Here is a 24,127-nt window from a genome sequence, read left to right as displayed (position 1 = left end):
TACATGCCAAAAAGTAAAAATTCATGCAATTCCTAAGTGAAAATACAAATCTGGGGCAATTGCTTCCTATTTTAATCATACTTGCATTGACTGAAGTCAGGGATAACTGTGATATTTAGGTGTTTCTAGAATTGCCGATTTCATTGTTCTCTGATGTTTAGCTTTTTTTTTTTTTCTATCTCCCTCCTTCTGGTATTCTTTGCTATAGCATATACAACTGTATTTTAGAGACAACACACTTGCCCCCGCTGAACTGCGTTTTTCTTACTGGAAAGGCAATAGAGTGTAATAGCTAAGAGTGTGGCGCTGTAGCTGCAGTTACTGGGTTTGCTTCCTGGCTCTATCATATACTAGCTGTGTGACCCTGGACAAGTTATTTACCTCTCTGTGCATTTGCTTTCTCATCTGTACAATGAAGGTAATAATAGTATTTCCCTCCTGGGTTTATTGTTGAGGATCAAATAAATAGGATAATGTCTGAAATGTGCTCAGCAAACTAGTTGACACACTGCAAATGGTCGATATATGATGACTTTTTATCATGATTTTATCTTTATTCTATGACCCTAATAATCCTCTTATAAGTGGGGAGGTACCTTACCTACACTATCAGCTCTGCACTTAATTTGGGTATTTCTTTGCTGTCTGGTTGTGTGTCTTAGTGAGATTTTGTCACTCTTTTAGTTTCTCCATTTGTAAAGTGGAGAAAATAATACCTTGCAAAAGTGTCAAGAGGATTAAATGAGGTAATGTCTGTTGAATGCCTGGCCTGAAGTACGCAGCAAATGATAGTGTCAGTATTTCCTTCCTTCTAAAATACTCAGCATTTTACTCCTAGGTAAGAACATCCAATTTAAAGGAGCTTTTATTTCAGTTTGTTTCGATGTACTTTTACAACTAGTGGGTTTACAAAAACTTGATTATTTCAACACTGTAAAAAGCCTGTTGGGTGATCAGGATGAATTCTGAAGCAAATGTATATACTGATGCCATAATCTGTGTTATGTTAAAAATCTTATCTACCTCATTTTACTTACAAGCTCAAATTTGTCTCTAACACAGCTACTTGAAAGTAAGAGCATACACACACACACACACACACACACACACACACACACACACACACGCATGCACACATATAAATCTTTAGAATACCTGTTTTTTGTTCCTGAAACTTCATCATCTTAACTATACTGTGTGTGTGTGTGTGTGTGTGTGTGTGTGTGTGTGTGTTAGGTGCTCAATAAAAGTTTGTGGAATAAATAAAAGAACCTGTGAAGTTCACTTGTATTATGTTGAACTTCTGTCTCCCCATTTTTCTGGCCCTTATAGTTCCATGTTATTGAGGAGCAGTATATTTCCTGCTGTGTCTAGGGGAGGAGTGCAGGTATAGCAGACATGTGTGTTTTATCTTTGCCAAGGGCATGGGACTCACAGTCCAGAATTGGGGTACCTGGTCATAGCTCTACTGTGTGACCTTGGGCAAGTCACTTTCCCTCTCTGAATTTATGTTCCCTCATCTGAAAAATGAGGGGCTGGATTATCTTGCCTCTTTGTACCTCCTCTTTCATTCTGCGGATGGACAGTGGATAGCTTGACATATGGAGATTCAGAAGCAGCCTTCCTTTTGGACCTGGGGTAGGAGGAGGGTCAGACAGACCTCAGGGAAACCTGCTTTTGCAATTACCAGCTGTGCAAATGAGGACAAGCCTCCTGCCTTCTCCAAGCCTCCGTCATCTTCATCTGTAGAGCAGGAATAAGCAGACTGTCTTCAAAGAGTTGCTGCAAAACTGAAATGAGATATTGAACCTCAGGAACTTAGAATGGGGCCCGGGATGAGCAGAGCATTCAGTCAAGTGTGCCCATCATGACGTGTGTGTCTCTGCTTCTTTCTTGGCCAGATCCCTCTGTATGGAAGGTAACAGTCACCGTTCTTTTCTTCAGTCCTCTCCTGGGCTAATTAGGAGCAACCTCTAGGAGGGACAATGCTGATGAAGCCAATAATATGAACTCGACGTTTTGGGGAATGTGCAGTTAGGTCACTCGCCGCTGCACACTGGCCCTTCTCCACGTGCTGCAGAGATGCGGCATTTGATACCAGCATGGAGATCGGCTCCTTCCTCTCTCAGAGCTGGTTTTATTGATCTCCTTATTCTAATGGGGGCAGGGGAGGAAGGAGAAACAGGGAAATACTAGCAAAGGACGAGGTTGGGGCCACTTGATTTTGTCTTCACCCACGGAAGCAGTGGCTGTAGAAAGGTGGGGGAAAGAATCCAGGATTAGCTTGAGATCATGACTGTTTTGTCCCCTTCTTTTCCATTCAGTTCACAGCAGGTAGCCATTTTTATTCCCCATTTATCTGACTTGACCAGGGGTCGTGTCTGCTTGCAGGGCAAAGATTAGAGAAGTGGCTGATATCGCTGGTAATAAATGAGAATGGGCTTCAGGCCTGGTGTAATTAAAAATGTATAAACTCACATTTTATTCCCCCTTAAAAGTTTACAATCATCCTTCGAAATCTTTCTTGAACCACCATTCAACATGCTTTTTAGTCGTCTTTACTGATAAGAAAAGGGAAGGAAACTGATGATCCAGTAGAAGACAGCCCCTCCCGTACCAAATCAAACCCATATCAGGGAGGGCAGCATGAAGCTTTTCCTTGGTGTCTGCTGGGCCACCGGGAGGAGGACGATGTCACCAGTCAACCTCAGATCTACCTTTGCAGTTATCAAGCTGTGAGCCAGGGTCCTGCTAACTCCAGCATCACAGGCCTAGTGCAGGAAGTGGGCAAAACCCACAAAACAAGCCTAGGTCAACTTCAAACAGGGAGTTATCAACATCTGAGCAAGGCTGCCTTCAGCAATGTAGACCCAGCATTTGCTTCAGTGCCAGAGAAAGTTCAGCCCAGCTTGAGACTTTCAGTACATTTGTCTGCAAATGCCACCTCTGTGTGCGCTTAGGGGTCTGAACAAGGAGACTCACTGTGTGTGTGGCCACCTCTCCCCAGCCTGAAGGACTGTCAGAAGTTCAGCAAGGGGAAATCTTCTATTTCAGGAGTAGGGCAAGGCTGGGGGGAAGAAGGAGAGCCAGCAGGTGCCAGTCACTGTCTGAGCTCCTCTGAATGCACTGTTTTACTCAATCTTTGCAGCAGTGCTGTCAATGGGATCATTTCCTCCATTTTACAAATGAAGAAACTGAGGCTCTAGCATGACTGGCTCCAGGTCTCGTCTGCAAGGGGAACAGCCCTGCACTACCCTCTGCTGGGCTTCCAACCCCTCTTCCTTTACAGTTGTCACATAGGGGCCAGTGGGCTGGGGGTGCTGTTGGTTTTGTTAGTGAGCAATCTGAACAGCTCTCCAAGGGTGAACTCTGGAGGGAGATCCATTTCCCTGCCGTTTCCAGAACTGATGACAATCTTGGGCAGTGGCCCTGGCCCCACAAGGAAACTCCATGCCTTCCCTTTCCAAGAAATTATATTGGAAAGAGTGATAAAGTCACTTCTTCCTGGTGGTAAAAGTGCATGGCACCGAAGTGGTTACCAACCATTTTGTTCAACCAGACTATTTACAAGTAGTAACAGGGTATCTGTTTCCTGTCATCTCCATCATATATCTTAAGGCAGAGAGATTGGAAGCCCATTACGGTCTGATATCTAATCAATACACACCGTATTCCTACAGCAGGAAGTAAAAGAATAGGCCCTTGGGAACCAGAGTTCAAATTACTCTACTGTCGATTCCAGATAGCGGCTAATGATAGGCTGTGCTTGGGGTGGGGGCTGGGCTAGTGGGGGAGGGGAAGAAGTGACCATAGTTTAATGGGATAGTTAATTCAATGATCAGATATGTATTCACATTTGTCTCATTTTAAAACTACAAGTGGTCCCTCGGAAAAATGACAGATGGGTGTGTTCCTGTCATGTGCTCCCCTTCTGCCTTCCAAAGCATCTGCTGTCCTTTGTGCAGTGCTAAAATATATTTTAGACATACACACGCATTACACATAATTTTTATATGTTTGAGTATCAATTATATATCCCTGGATACACTTGCCTATAATACTGAAGGAGGCTAAAGAAACTTAAACATGTTCATTTATTTGTTCGATGACATTTACTGAAATGCCTGTGTATCTAGGTACACTGTGCTGGTCACCCACATACAGCTTCCAGCAAACTCTACACAGTCCTGACCTCATGGAACTTACACATGGATGGGGAAGACGTAACTGCTGGATGGGTGTTCAGGTCAGGTTAGTATGACCAAAGAGGGTATAGATAGAGTTGTCCTTTTGTGAAAAGGGAGTGGTGCTGGAGTCACGGAGTTCTGTTTATCTCCTGCCCCTCCCACATTATAGCTTTGCGTCCCTTTGAAAGTGACTCAAATTCCCTGAGCTTCAAATACTTCACTTATAAAACGAAAGCAAAACTCACCTCTGGGGTTATTGTAAGGATATAATCAAGTAAGAAACGTGAATGTTTTCATCTCAGCACACAGCCCGTAGTCATTTCTCACAAAAGACCAGTTACCTTTCATTTTCACGCAGCCAGGGAGCATCCCCATCCTGCGCTAGCCTGGAAAGGAGTCTGGTTACTAAGCTTTCGTGCCTCACTCCCAACTCCCCTTCTCCACTCTGCTCTGTGAGGCTGGGTGGGGCTGGGGCTCTGGACACCACATTTCTGTCTGCAGCGCTCCATGGCGGGCTGTGCCAATAGGGGGCGCTAGAGGCAGTGGACTGCAAGGCAATGGAGGAAGAAGGGATTTGCTACCTTCTCTTGGCTTGCTGTTCCTCCCAGCCTCAATTCACCTTAGCGTTAGTACTTCATCCCTACAGCCAGCTGTTGACTCCAGGCTCCAGCATTTGGAGAACTTCCAGAAGCAGCCTTATTGTGCCCCTCGGAGGTATGAACACCAATAGGCAATGCTGCTTTCCTAGACTTCTGAGTCTCAGCTCCGAGGGTCACTTTCCTGAACCACAAGTTGGGAATCAACTGCTCCACCAGACTTTTCCTCCGAGCTCCTGGATGCTGAAATTCCTATATCTATACTTTCTTCTCCAGCCCTAGGTGTGGTAGCCTCCTCATACAACTATCATTGCTGAGTGATCTCAAAGTGTTCCTGTTTTTGTCATTTAAGTCTTCCAATACCTCTGTAATCAAGTTCTTTTATTGAATTCCTTAGCTAAAATACCTAGTGTGGTTTGTGGTTTGTGTTTTCCTGACTAGCCACTGGCTGATACAAGGGTCAAAGGTGGTCATGGCTCCTCAAAGGAATTTCACAGTTTCTCTTATTCAGTCTTAGAGCAGCTTGCTTCTTCCCAGAGGACTCAAAGACAAAAGCAATAACACACACACACACACACACACACACACACCAGCAATACGTCTGTTTCAGGCCCTCAGTCTTCCAGCCATAGTCTCTCAAACTCAGGTTCATATAAAAGCCAGATCAGAAACTTTACCCGTCCTGCTATCTTCCTAGCCCTTTCAGCAAACCCAAACTCCTCTTTGAAATAAATGACAAAACACAATTTCTATGCTACATTGCAGTCTCCAGGTCAGGGAATTTTCCATTAGAAATTCTGAGTCTTAGCTCTACTTGCCAAAAATGCCTTATTATATCAATACATTATAAAAATTATGAAGACTATATTTGGACTACTCGAAAATATTCCCTCCTGTATGTGGGGTTTTGCATTGTCTTTAAAATGGAACAAAATGCCTTAATACATATGACACAACCAGGCATATAGCATCTATTAAAATATGAAACTTCGTTTGGCCCTATTTAAACCTCAAGGTGATGGTTATTAGATTTATTTTCTTTAATTCCTTTAATTTAGCCAAGATAGGGTTTGAATTGAGAGCTTGCAGGTCTACTGTCAATGCTTTTCTCCACCGTGACATTCAGGACTAAATGGTGTGCCTTGAATGGAATAATCTTCCATCTAACACTTGGTAGGTTTAGTTCCATATCCGTGCTGCTCCCCAACGGTCACACTCAGCACCTAACCTTCTAGGCCATTTGCAATGCTCTCATCTTCCTATTTGCCTTACTCTGTGTAGTGCATTTCCCTTAGAATGCCTTTTCCTTCCCCTGCACTTATCCATACTCACCCATCCATTAAGCACCAAAGGTCAACCTTTAACTGGAATCTTGCAGGCTTTTGACTCTAGGTTAAGATCAATCATATGCTGTCTTGCTTTCATCTGAAACTATTGTAGGTTTATGTATGTGTCTTCCCTATTCTCTAGGAACCCAGTTCCATTAAGAAAAGCATCTATGTCTGGAATTCTCTTTTTCCTCAATGAGCTGAGCAGAACATTTCTATCTGTAGAGTGTTTCTCTGACAAATGTTATTTTAGAAGTCAGAACTGGAAAAAATAAAATTGAAAAAGATACCTCTAGATGAAATAACTTTTGGCTTATTTCTGAGAGCTCCAAGTACCATTGTTTCCCTCTTTGCTTTGGCTACTAGTATGCTCACAGATAGATTTTGTGTTCAATTTCCAAAGCTCCCCTTAGTGTAGGTTTTCTGCTCAAATTGCATTGCTTCCTTTCCATGCCCTTCTCACTGTTCTCCATTCAACCCATATACCCGCCACCTGTATTTCATCTCCTGTATCTTGGACTTTTACCTCCATCTTGATTATTTTATTATTTTATTTGTCTATGTTTATTATAAGCCCCAATATATTTTGGAAATAAGTATGAAGACAAACTGCCAAGCCCAGGATTGGGTAAATTAAAAGATAATTTGCATGTGTATGTTAATTCATGTACATGTGATTATTTTGCAGATTAGACATTTCTATTTTAGAATTATTTCCTCAGCATTTAATTCTTTTAAATAAGTTTATTTTTATAACATAAAAGCAATTTCTAAATTTCCATTATAAAATATTAGGAACATTTTTTTTTTAATTACAAAGAAAGAAAAATATGCTGTATAGTCCCAGCATTTAAAGACAACCACAATTAAGACCCATAATATCTTTTCATACTATTTTTGCACAGCTGCCATAATAACAGTAATGTGCACATGCACATGTATATCCTGCTTTTCACCATTGAAACATACATTCCTATATTTCTGCAAAAGTTCACAATTTATGAGTAAAAATATTAGTTGTCAGAAAAACACTGGAATAAAGAATAACTCTAGATTTCTCTTTCTGATTAATGTGAAATAACAAAGACCAGATTTATCCTCTCACCTTAAACAACTAACTCCAGGCATAACAAGACAGGAAAAAAAGGAAGAATGAATAGAAGGATTAAATGTAAAACACATAGGAAGATGATAGATTAAAACTCAACCAAATCAATAATTACATTAAATGTAAATGGTCTAAAGACTTCAATAAAAATCAGAGATTGTCATGTATAAAAAAGCAGGACCCAATGTGTTAAGACAGGTTTTTCCAAAGCAACATACCAGCAGGAAGTATATATAGAGAGATTTACTTTAAGGACTGACTCATGTGATTGTGAGGGCTGACAAGTCTGAAAAGTGCAGAGCAGACCTATAGGCTACACACACAGAGAAGAAATGATGTTATAATCCTGAATCTGAAGGAAATCTAGAGGCAGAATTATTATTTTCTTGGGGGACCTCAGTCTTTTAAGGCCTTAGGCTGATTGGACGAGGTTCACCCACATTCGGTAGGGTACCCTGCTTTGTTCAAAGTCTACTGATTTAAATATTTGCTTCACCTAAAAATTACCTTCACAAAAACATCTAGTCACTATACAACTGGTACCACAATCTAGCCAAGTTGACACATAAAATTAACTACCACACTCAATTATATGCTTCTTTAAGAAACCCACTCTAAACAGAAAAACACAGACAGGTTAATATAAAAAGATGGTAAAATATATACCAAACAAACACAAATCAAAAGAACGTTGAGGAGACTATATTAATTTCAGAAAAAGTAGACTTCAGAACAAGGAATATTACCCAGGATAAAGAAGGATATTTCATACAGTCAAGGGGTCAATTCGTCAAGAGGACATCGCAATCCTAAGTGTATATGTACCTAATAGAGAGTTTCAAATTACATGAAGCAAAATATGATAGAACTGAAATGAGGAACTGACAAATCCACAATTATATTTGACGACTGCAAGACTCTTCTCTCAGTAAATGACAGAATAAGTTCACAGAAAATCAGTAGGAATGTAGAAAACTCAAAAAACACTATCCACCAATTTGACCTATTTGACATTTATAGAACATTCCATCCATTAACAGCATAATACACATTCTTTTTCAGTGTACTCACCAAGATAAATTATCTTCTGGGCCATAGGACAGAATTCAATTAATTTGACATAATTGAAATCATGTAAAATAGGTTATTTGACTACAATGAATCAGTAATCAGTAACAGAAGAATATGTGGAAAATCCCCAGATATTTGAAAATTAAGCTAACTACCACTAAATAATTCATTACGATAGAAGAAATCATAGGACACATTGGATAATATTTTGAAATGCATGAAAATAAATATACAGCATATCAACATATGTGAGATGCAGCTTAAGCAGTACTCAGAGGGAAAATTATACCATTAAATGCTTATATGAGAAAAAAAGTAAGGTCTCAAATCAGTGATCTTAGTTTCTACCTTAATAAATTAGAAGAAAAGCAAATTAAAACAATGGCAGCTGAAGCTAGGAAATAACCAGGATAGGAGCAATCATCAATGAAAACAAAATAACAGAGAAAATTAATGAAACAAGAAGCAGGTTCTTAGAAAAGATCTATACAATTATTAAACCTTTAGTCAGACTGAAAACACACACACACAGACACACACACAGACACAGTCACGCACACAAGAAAGAAAGAGAGAAGACAGAAAAAGAGAGAAGACACAAATTACTAATATTAAGTATCCAAAAAGATTGTAAAAGATCTCACAGACATTAAAAGAACAAGGGAATATAATAAACAATTCATTTCAATATATTCAGTAACAGATAAAATCAGTAAATCTCTTAAGACACAAACAACCAAAGTTCCTTCAAGAAGAAATAGATAACCAGTATAGTACTATAGCTATTAAATAAATTTACTTTGTAGTTAAGAACACCAAAACCATAAATTATAAAAAAGTTGTGAATTTATCAAAGTTTGAAACTTTTGCTTTAAAAAAAAACACACTAAGACTGGGAGAAAACATTTGTAAAACAAATATCTGATAAAAGAATTATAACCAGAATATCAAAATAAATCCTGCAACACAACAAAAAGAAAACAACTTTATGAATAATTGGCAAAATATTTGAAAGGACACTGCCCCAAAGAAGAGATATTAAAATGGAAAATATTCACCTGAAAATATACTCAACACCATTTGTTACTAGGGAAATGCAAATTAAAACCACAAGAGACACAAATATGTATCACTTGAGTGGCTGGAATTTTAGACAGACAATACTAAACTTTGGTGAGAACGTGGAGTAAGTGGAAGTCTCATACATCGCTGGTAGGAATGTGAAATAGTACAGCTACTTTGGAAAGCTGTTGGCACTTTTTTATAAAGTTAAATACACACTTACTATGCAACCCAGGAATCCCTCTCGTAGATAGCTACCAAAATTAAGTGAAAACTTATGTTTACACAAATATAGTACTATAATGCTCATAGCAGCTTTATTTAATATAGCCCATAATTAGAGACAGCTCAAATGACATTCTACTGCTGTTTAGGTAGATTGTGACATATCCGTACAATGGAATATTACTCAGCAATAAAAGAGAACAAATTATAGATACATTCAATAACATGGTTGACTCTCCAAAGCATTACGCATACGCTAAGGGAAGGTGGTCGAGCTCAAAGACTACATACAGTAGGACTCTATTTATACAAAATTCTAGATACAGCAAAATTAAAGTCACAGAAAGTCAACTTGTGGTTTCAGGGGCTGGGATGGGAGGAGGGAAGTGGTTGCAAAGGGACATGAAAGAGCTTTTAGGGATGATGGAAATGTCCTATACCCTGATTGTAGAAATGATTACACAACTGGATACATTTATCAAGAGTTATCAGTTCTACTCTCAAAATTGGTGAATTTTATGTTATTTAAGTTTCACATCAATAATGCTGATTATAAAAAGTACTAGTTGTCTTTGATGCAAAATATATAAAGAAAAACAAATCCCACTATCCAATAACGTTCAATCATTACAGAAAATGTACAATGTACAATTAATGTCTCTATCCCATTCCCTATTCTGATTTTTCTGGAAAATAAACATATTTTGTACACAAAATGTGCATTTGAGTGACATATAGTCACTCACGTTTACATGAAATAATTTCATTACTTAATATTTTGTCAAGATAATGAACCAAATTTTATTTAATCATTTCCTAGTTATTGGAAATTTAAATTATTTACTGTATTTCTCCAGTAAATAAATGATGTTGTGATAAACATCTCTGCACGTAAAAGTTTTTTTTTTCAATATTATTTCAAAGCTTCAATTTTATTTTAATGTAAAAAAAAATGGTCTTTAGGGCCAGCCCGGTGGCTCAGGAGGTTGGAGTTCCGTGCTCCTAACTCTGAAGGCTGCCAGTTCGATTCCCACATGAGCCAGTAGGCTCTCAACCACAAAGTTGCTGGTTCAACCCCTCGACTCCCGCAAGGGATGGTGGGCTGCGTCCCCTGCAACTAGCAATGGCAACTGGCCCAGGAGCTGAGCTGCGCCCTCCACAACTAAGACTGAAAGGACAACAACTTGACTTGGAAAAAAAAGGCCTGGAAGTACACACTGTTCCCCAATAAAGTCCTGTTTCCCTTCCCCAATAAAGTCTTTTTTTTTAAAAAAAAAGAAGGTCTTTTTATGGGGCTTTAAATAAAATAAACCCCTTATTTTTTCCAGGAAGACATGGTCCAAGGTATCTGGTTGCCTGAGCGACAGAATTAATCCATAATTGATTACAGAATAATTGAGGTTTCTTTCTCTGTTGTAGACTCCTATTGCTATATGAAAACATTACTATTAATAGCTAACACTTAGTGAGTACTTATATGTGTAAGGAATATTTACAATCACATCTTTATGTTAACTCACCTAATGTTTACATTAACTCATGAGATAGGTACTATTATTTTCTCTATTTTATGGATGAGGCAACTGAGACACAGAGAGGTTAAGAAACTTGCTCTGGGTAACACAGCTAGTGAGTGGCAGAACTGGAATTTGGGCCTGTACCTGCTTCCAACAGCTGACTCTTGAAATGTGTTCACAATTCCACTAAGATAACTTTCACATGGAGACATTTTTAGAGAAAAATGATCTTCCCACCCACTTTTCCCTTCTTGCTGTTCTTTCCCTTTCCTTAGGCGTTAAAAAAAGTTCCCACTTTACCCAGAAGACTTTGTGGCAATGGGTTAAAATATAACAAGAGCTTAAATAATAAAAAAATAACGGGTTACAGTCAAAATTCCATGCAAAAGTGATCAAGCGGCCAGCGCCTAGTAAATTCCTTCAGTATGGATTTCAAAAGTGGGCAGCGTTGAAGTGCTGACTTGAATCCTTTGTGGGTTGAACACTGACATTTTCCTACATCGTGACACATCAGGGGACAAATGGTGTAAATCCTCTTTTTGAAATCAGTGGCCTGTTTTGTGTGCACAGTTTACTTCCCAAGTCCCAACCTGATACACACACTTGTCTTAGAGACCTGGTCCCCAGACAGCTTCTCACTGCCTTGCAGTGCCTTGAAATGAACAGAGATGTTTTCAAGCAGCTGGCATCTTCACAAACCTCTTTTCCTTGATAATCTTATCTATTCCTGTGATTTTACATACTTTTCTTTATCTCCAAACAGTATGTGCAGCCCAAGTCCTTCCTGGGATATTCACACCTATGCCTCTTCTGTCTTTTCACTATCTCCTACTAGAAGTCTACAATCATCTTCAATTTTATATAGTCAAAGAGAGCTCCTAATTTCCTTGACCCATCCCTAACCTGGTTCTCTCCTATCTACTCTATCTGCTTAAATGGCACCACCATCTATACTGTTGCTTATGCAAAGAGGGAGGGAGGGAGGGAGGGAGGGAGGGAGGGAGGGAGGGAGGGAGGGAGGAAGGAGAGAGAGACAGAGAGACAGAGAGACAGAGAGAAAGATGTAATTGGATCTAACATTTCCCTTCCCTCACATCCAGTCAAACAAACCCCACTGATTAAACTTCCAACTTAACTTCCATCTCAACCCGATGACTTATTTCCATCTTCCTTAGTTTTAATCACCCTCCTCCCCGCTTGCCTACACCTCTGCAGTAGCTGATTGGCTGCCATTACCATTGTTGGCTCTCCTACAAATCCATTCTCCCCTGGCCGCCCAAGTGATCTTTTTCAAACACAAATCTGACCATGTCGCTCCATGGCTGAAACGCATCTATGGATCCCCATTGTTCAGAGGCTGAAGTGGAAATCCATCGCAGGGCCCCCTCAAGCCCGTTTGCTCTGGCTTCGGCTCCCTCTGCAGCCTCATGTCATGCTCTCCTCCGCAGCCACAGGGACCCATCTCTGCCCCTTTGAACACACCGAATTCCTCTCCCTTCCCCAGGTAACAATCCCCATATGTGTTCCTATACTTGGTTGTACACATCGTATTTTCAACTACAGAGTCATTTTCATACCTTCTTACTGATGGCCTGACTCTGTCAGTAGACTTTTAAGTTTCATGCGGCAGGACCTACATCTTACTTGTTTATTACTGTTATCTCCAGAGCTAACACACAGCCTGTCCACACAGAATCATGCGTGTTCCATAAAGGAATCTGGAATCCACGCAATCAAAACAGCCTTTCTCGAAACAGGCAGCAGTTAGGAACAGCCCTGGCACTCCTAATGGTTTCTATGTTGGCCCCGAAGTTAGCATGGCCTTGTGAGATCCACGACAGAACTGCACGTCAGCTCACTTTCCTCTGCAGAGTCACTTCCTTTCAAGACACCTTTTGTCTGCTGGTGACATGTCCCCCAAGCTTCAACTCCCTCCGTACCTCAGGCCCTCCTGGGCAGGCATACTCAGGCCCAACCCTCATGAGAAAACTTAATCCAGAAAGAAAAAAATAATAATAAAGAGAAGCCAGAACTAGAAGGCTGCCTTTATTACAGCTAAACTGTTGGCTTAACTTCCTAAAATACCGATGAATTTTCTTTCTGCATACAGCTGTGTTTATAGAAGGCAATATCATGTATGTAAATAAATTCAGATGCCGCTCGAGTTATTTTAAAACAATCAGTCTAACACTAATCAGCTTACTCAGAGACATAATCTTACCCTAAAAATGTGACAAATCAGTCCACAGTGTGCAGCGTGAAATGCATGGAGCGTAAGTAGAATATAAATGTTAGAACGCCGCTGGGGTCAGAATTTGGGGTTGGCCATGCCAGATGTGGCAGAGGAATGACCTTCAACGGCTGCTTCATCCACCTCATCCCAGCTTCCTGAAGGTAGAGGTGAACATTCTAATTATTAATGCATTTGTTCCCAAAGTTCTAGGAAAGCCACACCCTTTCCCACCACCATGCTTCTGCTGTTTCCTTTGCCAGAAAAATGTGGGGCCTCCTAGCCTTCCAGAAAAACAGCCTCTGCCTCCAGGCCCACCTCAAATAGCCTCTCTTCTGCACATTATATTGTCTTGCCTCCTATTTCTTCTTATACCGCCTTACATAATGTGGACAATAATTGCTGCTAATCCCCCAAAGTCACTGAGCATTAACTGTGTGTCAGACACCCTCAAAGACAGGAAATACATACTCATTCAGTGAGTCCTCGCCCTCTGAGGTCCTATTGCTATTATAACCTCATTTCACAGGTGAGGAAACTGAGGCAGCAAGTGGTTAAGAGCCTGCCAAGCTCACACTGCTGGTAAATGGCTGTGCCCGTGATCCAACTCTTTCTCCTCTGCTCACGACGACTACTTATCGACTGCCAGGTACCAAATTGTATATTAGACTGATTTCCGAGCATCTAAATTCGGTGGGAGAAATGTGGTTGTTTTAGAGATGTGGAAATGGAGGCTCAGGAAGGCAATGTAACTTGCTATTCTCTTGTTTCTCAGATAATAAGGATGGGGCTAGATCTAAACTCACCTCTATCTCCCTCCTATCTCTGCTTTCTTTCTAGCAACAACAACAACAACAAAACACGACAGAACATTGGTTCAATTTCCCTCTGGCTATTTGTACAAATAACCCCATCTTGAGGGCAGCTGCCAGCACATGATAGCTGAGCAACAAAATGTATTTGTTGTTGTTTTCTTTTTAACGGGTACCACGTGTGATGCAAAGAAAATCCTCTGGTTTCTCTTGAGCTTACAGTCTAGATGAGGGCACACTAATGCCCATGAGTAAGAGAACAAGTGAGTTCTGAGACTTTTGTGCTCGATAGTCCGACAAGGCATTCAGAAGAGGGAGATCTGGGCAGTTCCGTGGTGAGATGGATAGACCAGGATTGCTATCCTGGTTCTCCTTGTACCGGCTGCCTGACCTTGGCCAGGTTCCTACACAGCCCTGAGCCTTTGTTTCCTCATTTCTAACATGAGAATAACTTCTTCCTTCTTGTTGTTCTGTATAAGAGTAAATGGGGAAAGTGACAATGCCTGGTGTTGGGTAGGCACAGATCAATGACAGTCCTTCTTTTTTTCTTTCCTTTCATTAAGCTTGTCACTACTGCCGAGGTCATGAGTGAAACAGAGCATTTGTAATTACTCACGTGTGTTCCGTTCAGGAAGCCCATGGCTCCCCCTGTGTCAGACTCTGGGGCCATCTCCTAGAACCTTGTGAAAACGATTTCAGTTTTTACAGGGCAGGTTCATCTGTTCTTTGGAACGTCCAACATGTCGGGGACTCTTCAAAACTAGCCAGGATACAGTACTCACTACTTAGCCCAGGCTGGTCATCTTCAGAGCATGGGTCCAAGAGGATGGGAAGAATATTTATCAAAACTATCCTTACTGTTACCATCACTGTTATTGTTGCCATTATAATGATTGGTAATGCTAGTTTTGAATGGCTATTATGATTTCTGAAACGAGTCCTATTTCTGTTTCTACCACTAGTACTATTACAACTACCACCATCATCCTATTCTAACTCCTCCTCCTCCTACTATTTTTACAATGACCACCAGCATGTTGCTGCTAATAGTGCTACGAGAAGCTATTCATTCTTTTGTCATGCTGACTAGGTACCCAGCATTTTGCTAAACACTCACGTGTATTTTTCATTTAACCATCATGAAAGTTCTGTGACATAGGTATCTCTATTGCCATCTGATGGGTGAATAAATTGAGGCTTAGAGATTAAATGAGGATTCCCAGGCTCTGCATTGGTGAAAAATGGGGCTAAGATTCACACCGCTTCTCTTGGATCCCTAGGCCTGGGCTCTCTAACTCTCCGTGCTGCATACAGCCTTCTCAGCTGCGACAATGTGTTTTCAATTTCCCCCTTTTTCCATGTTCTTGTGCAGGGAGATGGGAAGTCTACCCAGTAGGAAAGGACAATGGCTGCACACAGAGCTTCAGGGTAAACAGGAAACTCGCACAAGCAGCCAGCCAGCCAGGGCCGCTTGTCTGCTGACCTTGGCCTTTGTTATCCTCCCCACATCCCCTTCAATGAGCAGTTCCACACCTGAGATAATCTGTGCAATGACATTTCCAGGTAGTGTTTTGCTGTCACTCGGATGACCAGCAAGAGAACCATAGACTGGGCTCATGCAGACATACAGATGAAAGACAGTGTGTACTAAACATCCTTATTCACACAAAATCTTGGTTGCCCATCTTCCTACCCACACATCCTGTGGTTGAACAGACTTGTCTTGTACATCCCTGAAAAAAGTGGCCATCACTGCCCTTCCCTGATTCTGTAGCGCTTTATTCGGCATAGAAAGGGCACCACTAGTGGAGGATGCATCAGCTCATGCATTTAGTTAAACAATCGTTTCAATAAATATGTAGAAAGGACACAATTCATGCCAGGGCCATAATGTTTAACAAGATGGAGCTTTGTTTAGTCTTGAGGCTATCCTTGTTCTCGGGGAGATTATGTTCTAGTGGGGAAGTGATTCAAAACAACAGGAAAAATAAGTAATCATAAACTGTGATAAAGGCTCAGGAGGGAATAAAAGAGGATCAAAGAAAGACAGTAAGGGATGGTGGGACCAACTGTGAATAGGGTGGTAGCAAAGCCCTCTCAGGAGTCACCATTTTAATCAGCTTCACAGTATGCAAATGAGCCAACGAAAGCATGTTTCCAGAACAATACAGGGGACAGCATGGGCAAAGCCTTCAAATTGGGAAAGAGGTTGACAATTTTCAGGAACTGAGAAAATCCAGGGTTCTGGAGCATAGGGAATGGGTGGAAAGTGCTATAAGATGAGATTGAAAGGTGATATATGTTTATGTGTTGGTGAGCATGGTCCAATAGAAAAAGAAAACATAATGCTGCAGGAAAGCGAGAGGATATCTTAATGAAGGCAAGTGTTGTGACTTGCTGGCCTTTGCCTCTGATTCTTGTCTCTGCTTCTGGATGTTGATTCTGACGCTCCATAAGCTCTGGGTGATGAAAGCTGAAGAGAGCGTGGACTGAAAAAGGACCTTCCTGACTTGGAAGTCAGAGACGCTAGAGAAGCTCCCCAAAGACCTTGTGTTAAAGCTGGCCATCAGACGAGCACAAGCTGCCCAATGTTCTCAGACTCCTTTCTTCATGTTGCCTAGGATCAAGCTCAGACTTTGATGCTGAAAAATCCAAGGGATCTCCTGGCACACAATAGGTACATAATCAACACGTATAAGTGAACACTGAATAAATAAACAAATGAATAAATTAACTTAGCCCTGACTGGTACAAGGAGATGTAGGATGAGTATTATCATTCTAGCTGGTGAGAGGTTGAGCTAGAAGAGTTCAGGATGGGCTCTGTAGTTCTGATTGGTGTGAGACCACATCCTAATTATCAGCTAAGTCAAGATGGGTCACATAGGTATCAAGTCATAGGTAGAAGCTCAGGAATGTTGCATCAGGAGATCTCTAAGATGCCATTGCTGATTTCACAATCTAAGCCTTTCTAATCTGTCCTGTCCAATGGGAGCACGCCAGGACTTGAAGGAAGGGAGTCAGAGTTGGCTTGAGGTAGAGAAAGGGAGCCATGTATCCCCCTTTTTGCACCGGACTTGTTGCCCTAAGCCAAACCAACACCTGCACTTTTGCAAGGCAAAGAGCCTCTTCCTTCCTGATAAGGGCTCCCTTCACCTTCACCACAAGCCAGTACCATGGGCCCTTGAACATGCTGTGGCAGAAACCTGTTACTTCACAGAAAAAAATCACCGCCCCACATTCTATTCACAGTGTCCTCATTTCTCACCTTCCTCCCGCTCCCCCCAAAGTGTTTAAGAATAAGATGATATTTCTCTTTTTCTCTATAACTACCACACATCCTAGTTGAAGAACAGGAAACAAACAAATAAACAAAAAAAAACCCCAAACAAACAAAAAAACCCTCAACAAATTTGGAATCTTTAATTCTAACAAACACTCTATAAATTATTTTGGATTATGGTAAAAATGATGTTGATATTAGAGGAACTCAGTGAGGGCTGAGATAGAGCTGGGGGGAAATCGTTTCCTAAGATATTGGTTGAAAGCCTGACAACTCCTCCCCATCCTGTTTCTTATTCTGAAGGAAGGTGGGGATGAGTAACCAGATGTTAACTCTAAGAGACACGGAAGTGGGTTCTGGCCTCAGTATGCAAACTCAGGACCCTGGGTGGGGAAGGTATTCATGGATAGGTCATGGATTCTTCGGGGGGAAAAAATGATGTATTATCACCATAGACAATAGGTGGCTCTCAACCATTGAGACACTGCATCACGTGATTCACCCTTTAAGTCAAAAAACCCTTTAAGTGGTTCACTTTCTGCCATTGTTACCCAACACAGGCTAATAAGCAAAGAAAGAGAGTTGGCCTGAATACTTCCTTTCCTCCCTCCCTCCCTCCCTTTTTTATCCCCTCTTTCCTTTCCTTTATTTCTTACTTCCTGTCTTTTAACTGAGGTTGACGACTGTTAGGATATTGACCAATGTGTACCCAAATCCCAAAATTCCTAGATTCATATGGTATGGAATTTTCGTCTTTTTAATTAGAGGGGTCATATAAAATGGACTCACTCTGAGGGAATATGGCATCCCGTTTGGTCTAGAACCATGTTCAAATCCCACCTCTTTAACCTTGTCAGTTATTTAACCTCTTTGAGCCATAGTCTCTTAACTTCTAGCATAACAAAAATGGTTGCATCCATTTTGTAGGATTGTGAGATAGATTAAATAACACAATCCCAAGTACTAACAGAATAGTGTCCGAGTCACCTCATTGAAGCTAACAGAGCCTAAGCTTTGAAATCTTTTTCTTACGTCGGCCCCTTCCAAGACCTGGAAGTACTGAATGCTTACAGTTTTTGAAAGCTTATTAAATTTGTAATTTGTAATCTTCTCATTCCAAATAAATATTCACTTGAATACCTAATTTTGTATTTATAATATTGTATTATTTTTCCTTAAAGAGAGTACTCAAATTGCATCAGCTTCAGGCCCGACAAAACCTGTACAGCGTTCAGCCCAGTACCTGGCATATAGACAGTATTCACTAAATGGCAGATGATAGCAATTCCATTTCAAATTTTAGAGCTTTTCAAGGTTTTTCATATTAACACGTTGCGTACGGATCACGAGAATCTTCACGAGGGATTTAAACCCTGCCGTACGCAACGTGTTAATAAGTTAGAAATCCTGATGGGAATGAAAATAAAAGACTATATATTCTTATGATTATTATGAGTGACGGCATTTAAAAATATAATCACCACCTCTATGGGAAGCTAAATGACGGGTAAAATTTTCATTGGCTATTTTGGCGCCTTGTGGCTACAGTCACAGAATTTCTTTAAAGTCCCTAAAATGAAGATAATTAATGAATAGGGCAAGAGGGAGAACAAGAAAGGATTTCTAATCATCTCTGTCTGGTTAATTATTTTTCCATAGCTGAATCTATTGGGACTGTTTCATTAGGAGTACATGGCCCTGTGACAACAGTTACCAAAGGGCCCAGTAGCACCTCTCACCCACGCAGAGTACATTCAGCTATTTCTGTGTCTCTCCATTGTTTCTCACAATTGGAGGCTGAGAGGCTGTCATCTGTCCCACTCTCCTCTATACTGTGGTCTCATTTTTTTCTGCAGAGTTGAACTCTGGAGAAAACATTGGTAAAAAATGTGACCACTTCAGTTCACATTAGAACACTCTTTGTTTAAATTCACTCCCACCCCATTTCTGTGCAAGGAGTCTGCTGAGGAGGAAGGAAGGCGTGAGCAAAGGGACATGGCCAAGTTGCATATTTAAAATTCCATCAGTTTGATTTCTTTAATGCAATAGGGTCATTTTTAATCTTGCTCTGTTTGATAAATACCTGCATTTCAAGTAATTGTTAAGATTGTGTCTGTTTTTATTAGAACTTATTTGTCATTATTTGACAGTCATTTCTAATCACATTTGTCATGTGTTCGGTTTCCTTCATGAATACTGATAGCTCCTGGAATAGAAGTTTATGAAGCTCCATTCATTCCTCGAACACACACAGTATGCCTACCACCCGGGAGACCATTTTTCTCGTCATTCAAAAATGAGAAAATGAATAGCAAAAATGCGTGGGAGGTTTATCTTTAGATACAGAAACTAGAATTGTTTGGAAGCTTTTTGGAATTCTGATGACAGATTTTTGTGCAGTCAATTCAATCAATTGTGTTGTTGAGGAGTTTAGGTATTCGGGCAGTTTGAACACACACATTGACCAAGTTCAGATTTAAAGTTGTCCGCTGTGTCGGTTCAGCCGGAATTCCTAGCACTGTGGGAAACATCACACCGCTCAGTCATGTCATTCACCAAAAAGCCATCAGTCTGTTCATTCAGCGTACACTCAGCTATTTACAGAGGGTGCCAATGTATACACATTTTAAAAAAGGAAAACCATATTAAAATTGTAATACTCAATATATACTGATAACGAAAGATGAATACAAGTCACATTTGACTTCTGCAATGACAAGAGGTGCTCAAAGTGGTTACCATCAGCGTCCAGACACTTCTGATTATGGTGAACTACTGCTTGAGCCACGTTGACCAAAGTGTCCACTTGTATACATTCTCTTGGCACCCCCGGTATAGCTTCCATTCATTTGGCAGATATGTATTCATTCAATAGATGCTTACTCATCCATTTATTTAACAAAAAATTCTATTTTTCACTGGACATTTGTTAAATTTCTACTGTATGGAAGACACAGGGATGGACCATCTTGGTAGCCACACTGTTCTCATGAGCCTATAATTTCAGGAAAGCCATCGTCGTCCTCATGTCACCATCACAGAAAGGCTACAGTTTTTGCCTCATTATGCTACATGGTCTCGCAGCCTCTAAGAGGTGGAAGAACAGGAGTGGGCAAATGACCTAGACCATGATGGATCTATTACTTTTGTTGTCTTCCAACAAGCTTTATGCACAGCTTGACAGTGGGTGCTCAAAATAAAAATACAAGGAAGGCATCATCTCTACAAAACTTCATAAACCAGAGGCACACAGCACACTCAGGGAATCCAAATTTGAATGTGGAAGGGAAGTGGGGATTGAGATGAATGAATGAATGAAGCTATATTTTGGGACCGGACCTCTGTCCCTGCTCCAGAAAGTAAGTCAGGCAGAGAAGACTTCTAAGAACAAGTAGAGTCCCACCAAGCAGCTCACTCTGGGTACAGACTTTGAATGCCCCACCAATGCAGGACTTAATTATCATAAGTAGTGAGGTGAGCATTTTCCAAACATTCCTTAAGTAGCTTGGGCTACATTTTGACCCTTGGCAGCTCTCACCTGTCATTGTTACAGGGTCTCTGCCTGGCTGGCTATCAACCCCTGGGTCTGGGAGGTAGGGGAACTATGTGCATCCAATGCTGGAGGCTCTGAAACAAGGAGAGATGACTGGTGGGTTGGGGTGTGCATTTCACAAGCATCAATTATAATATTCAGACCCCTCCAAACTCTTTGCCTCTCCCCAGCAGCTTGTAATTACGGAAGGATGATCATAAGCTTAGCAGCTCCCAAAGGAGCACCTTTGCAAACTGCACATGCTCAGCAACGGCTGTTAACCCTTTGGGGTGAAGGCTCAGCATGGGATCTGCTCCAACTTGCTGCTTTAAAGGTGGGCAATACTAGAACCACGTATCTAAATGCCCATGACTTACTTTGTCATGCTATATGAGTGACAGTGGGCCACAGTGGAAAGTATGTGGACGTGAAGTCAGAGAGTAAAGAACAGATTTTCAATCTCAGTTCTGCCACTGAAAACTGTTAAGCCTTCCCCAAGATCCCTGACTCTCAAGTTTCCTCAACTGCAAAAAGTGGAAAAAAAAAATCTACATGGTAAAGTTATTAGAAAGTTATTAAAATGCCTATAATGTACCTTGACAGTGACTACACATAACAGATAATAAATGATAATTATTATTACTTATATTAATAAAACACACTTATCATTTTACAAAATAATAGACATAGATTCCAAAACCCATATTTTTGCAAAATTAACACGGCCCCTACAGTTATCCAGTTCTTTATAAAACCTCTTATTTTATTCTAAGGTTTGTTACACTAAAGGACATTTTGGAAGAAAACTCTTCATTAAGATAATTTAACATTTCAAAAGAACATAAAATCATTTTTCCAGTTTGATTTGGAGTTTGGCATCAGTTAATTTCTCTTTGTTCTTCTCTTCTGGTTGTGCTAATGTCCCCTCTGTGTGTGTACATTTGTCCAATGCAATCTAAGAAACAATCACCTTAATTGATCGGGCGTTAACCTCTAACAGCTTAAGACATAGGCTTTTTATCTATCGCTCAATCCTTGCTGCAGATGTAATTCCCTATAGTGCTTACATCTTTGTCACCATCGCCAGTGGTTCCTTCTCAGGAAAGCATTTCAGTAAATAAATGCTGTTGCAAACAAAACAGACCATTTACCCGAGAGGCCCTGCCATCGCAAGAAAAGCCCAGTTATGCTCTCCTGCTTTGCCTGGTGGTGTATATAATGATAAATTTCATACAGGTGTCACCTTTTTCAAGACCCCGGCAAGGATTGATGGTTTACAGTAGGCTGATCCATCATCCAGGGCAGGTGGTACCCTATTGGAATTTCAGAAATCTGTTCCCAATCACATTCACTGTTGGGTGACTCAGTAACGACCCTATTTGCGGTGCGTTACTGAAAATCAATGTGCCGCATTCAAGGTCAATGTACTGTTGGAAAACTCTTTAAGCACTGATGGATGGATTGTGCTCATTCAGAATAAATGCCAGAAAACAGTGACAGCTGAGCATCCAACAGTCACACCATCTTTCAAAGACAGGCTTCCTTCTTTAGTGGGCAGTGGGATTCCCAGAGGGGTGACATCACACATTTCCTCCTGTTCTTTATTCAGGGGGATGTGTCTGCACTGGTTAGTGTGTCTTTCCTCACCCAATGAAAGCATCAACATCCAGAATGTCTGTGGATATTTTATCAGCCCAAGGCTTTAAAACCCCTACAAGTCCATCTGGAATCAAAGGATTCAATATGAGCAAAATCAAGACTGAGAACCAAGTGGACTATTTAAACTATACATCTCTGGATAAATAATTTGGAAAATAGCTAAAGATAAGATACTCATCCATTCAGTTTATTCTACAGATATAAAGTCTTCAAAACGTGCCATGTAATGGACGCAGGGTCAGGGGTATGGACATGAACAGGTAGGCTCTCGCCACTCCCCAAGTTTATAGTCAAGGAAAATGAGATGGATGCACATCCAAATTATTAAATGCAATGACATGTACGCCTGTGCTCAGCTGTATGGAAAGACAAGTGAGTGCACAGTGATATCTATAAGCAAAGAGTGCATAGGAGGAAGTTGCCAATTCTCCCCGGGACCATTAGCTATTGGACTGGTTGTGATGAACACCTGGGCAAGTGGAAAAGCAAGTAAGCTGGGGTCTGCTCAGTGAATTCTGGTTTCCAGTATAATTGAAAGATTTTTTTTTTTTTAAAAGAGGTCCCCAAAGTGGCAAAGACATTTTTGACAGTAATAGACACTAAGTTTATACAACAGTTCCTATTTTATCACCATATCCCTTTCCTCCTAATGTCCTATTTATCAACCAAGTAGAGTGAATGTTTGCCCAAGCTTCTCAACATTCTCGATGCTTCCCAAAGGCAAGTGAGAAGTCTTTCCTGGGGAAGATCAGAAAATATATATATACTGTTGCCTTGGATAGAGAATAATTTTCACTTAAAGTTTCTCTTCTTTTCTTTTTTGGTTATTGTAATTATTAGCTTCCGAAAGGGAAATATGATTTCTTGCCTACGGAATACATAAAGGCCAACATTTGGCAGCTGGTAAAATGACACAAGTGATTGGGAACCATTTAGAAATGTTTCCTGTAAATAAAATAGTGACACCGAAGACACCAAGAATAGAAGAAATGGTACAACTGTGTCCTGATTCTCAGTAATCAAGTTGTATCAACCCAATAATATGTTAGTAGGCTTTTCTTCCCCTTATAGGCAGTAACCGAGTCACCTGTGATCTCCAGTGCCTAGTACAGAGCCTGGCATATAGTAACTATTCAATAAAGAGCTATGAGTGAATGAACGAATGAATGAATGACTGAATTAGGTACAGTGATTAGCTATGAGGGAGACAACTATTAATATATATTTCTGTTGTATGAAAATTGCCTTTGACATTCACTTGCGTAAGAGGTCTTTTTCGTGTGCTCAAAGTTTTCTTTATCCAACACTGGAACCTGTATCAATAATTATTCTGCCTGGTGACACCATTTCTCTAGAATGCTCCAGAAATTCTATCTCCTCATTGGGTTGATCATACAAGAGTTGATAGCTTTTTTTGTTTTTACAAATTGCAGGACCCCAGATTCCTTTCTTTATTTGACAATTGAGTTATACGTGCATTCCAAGTCAGATTTATTCTGGAATCCATGCATGCATCCA

Source organism: Rhinolophus sinicus, linkage group LG11 (genome assembly GCF_036562045.2).
Source record: "Rhinolophus sinicus isolate RSC01 linkage group LG11, ASM3656204v1, whole genome shotgun sequence".
Lineage (NCBI taxonomy): Eukaryota > Metazoa > Chordata > Mammalia > Chiroptera > Rhinolophidae > Rhinolophus > Rhinolophus sinicus.
Note: the sequence above shows the minus strand (reverse complement) of the source record.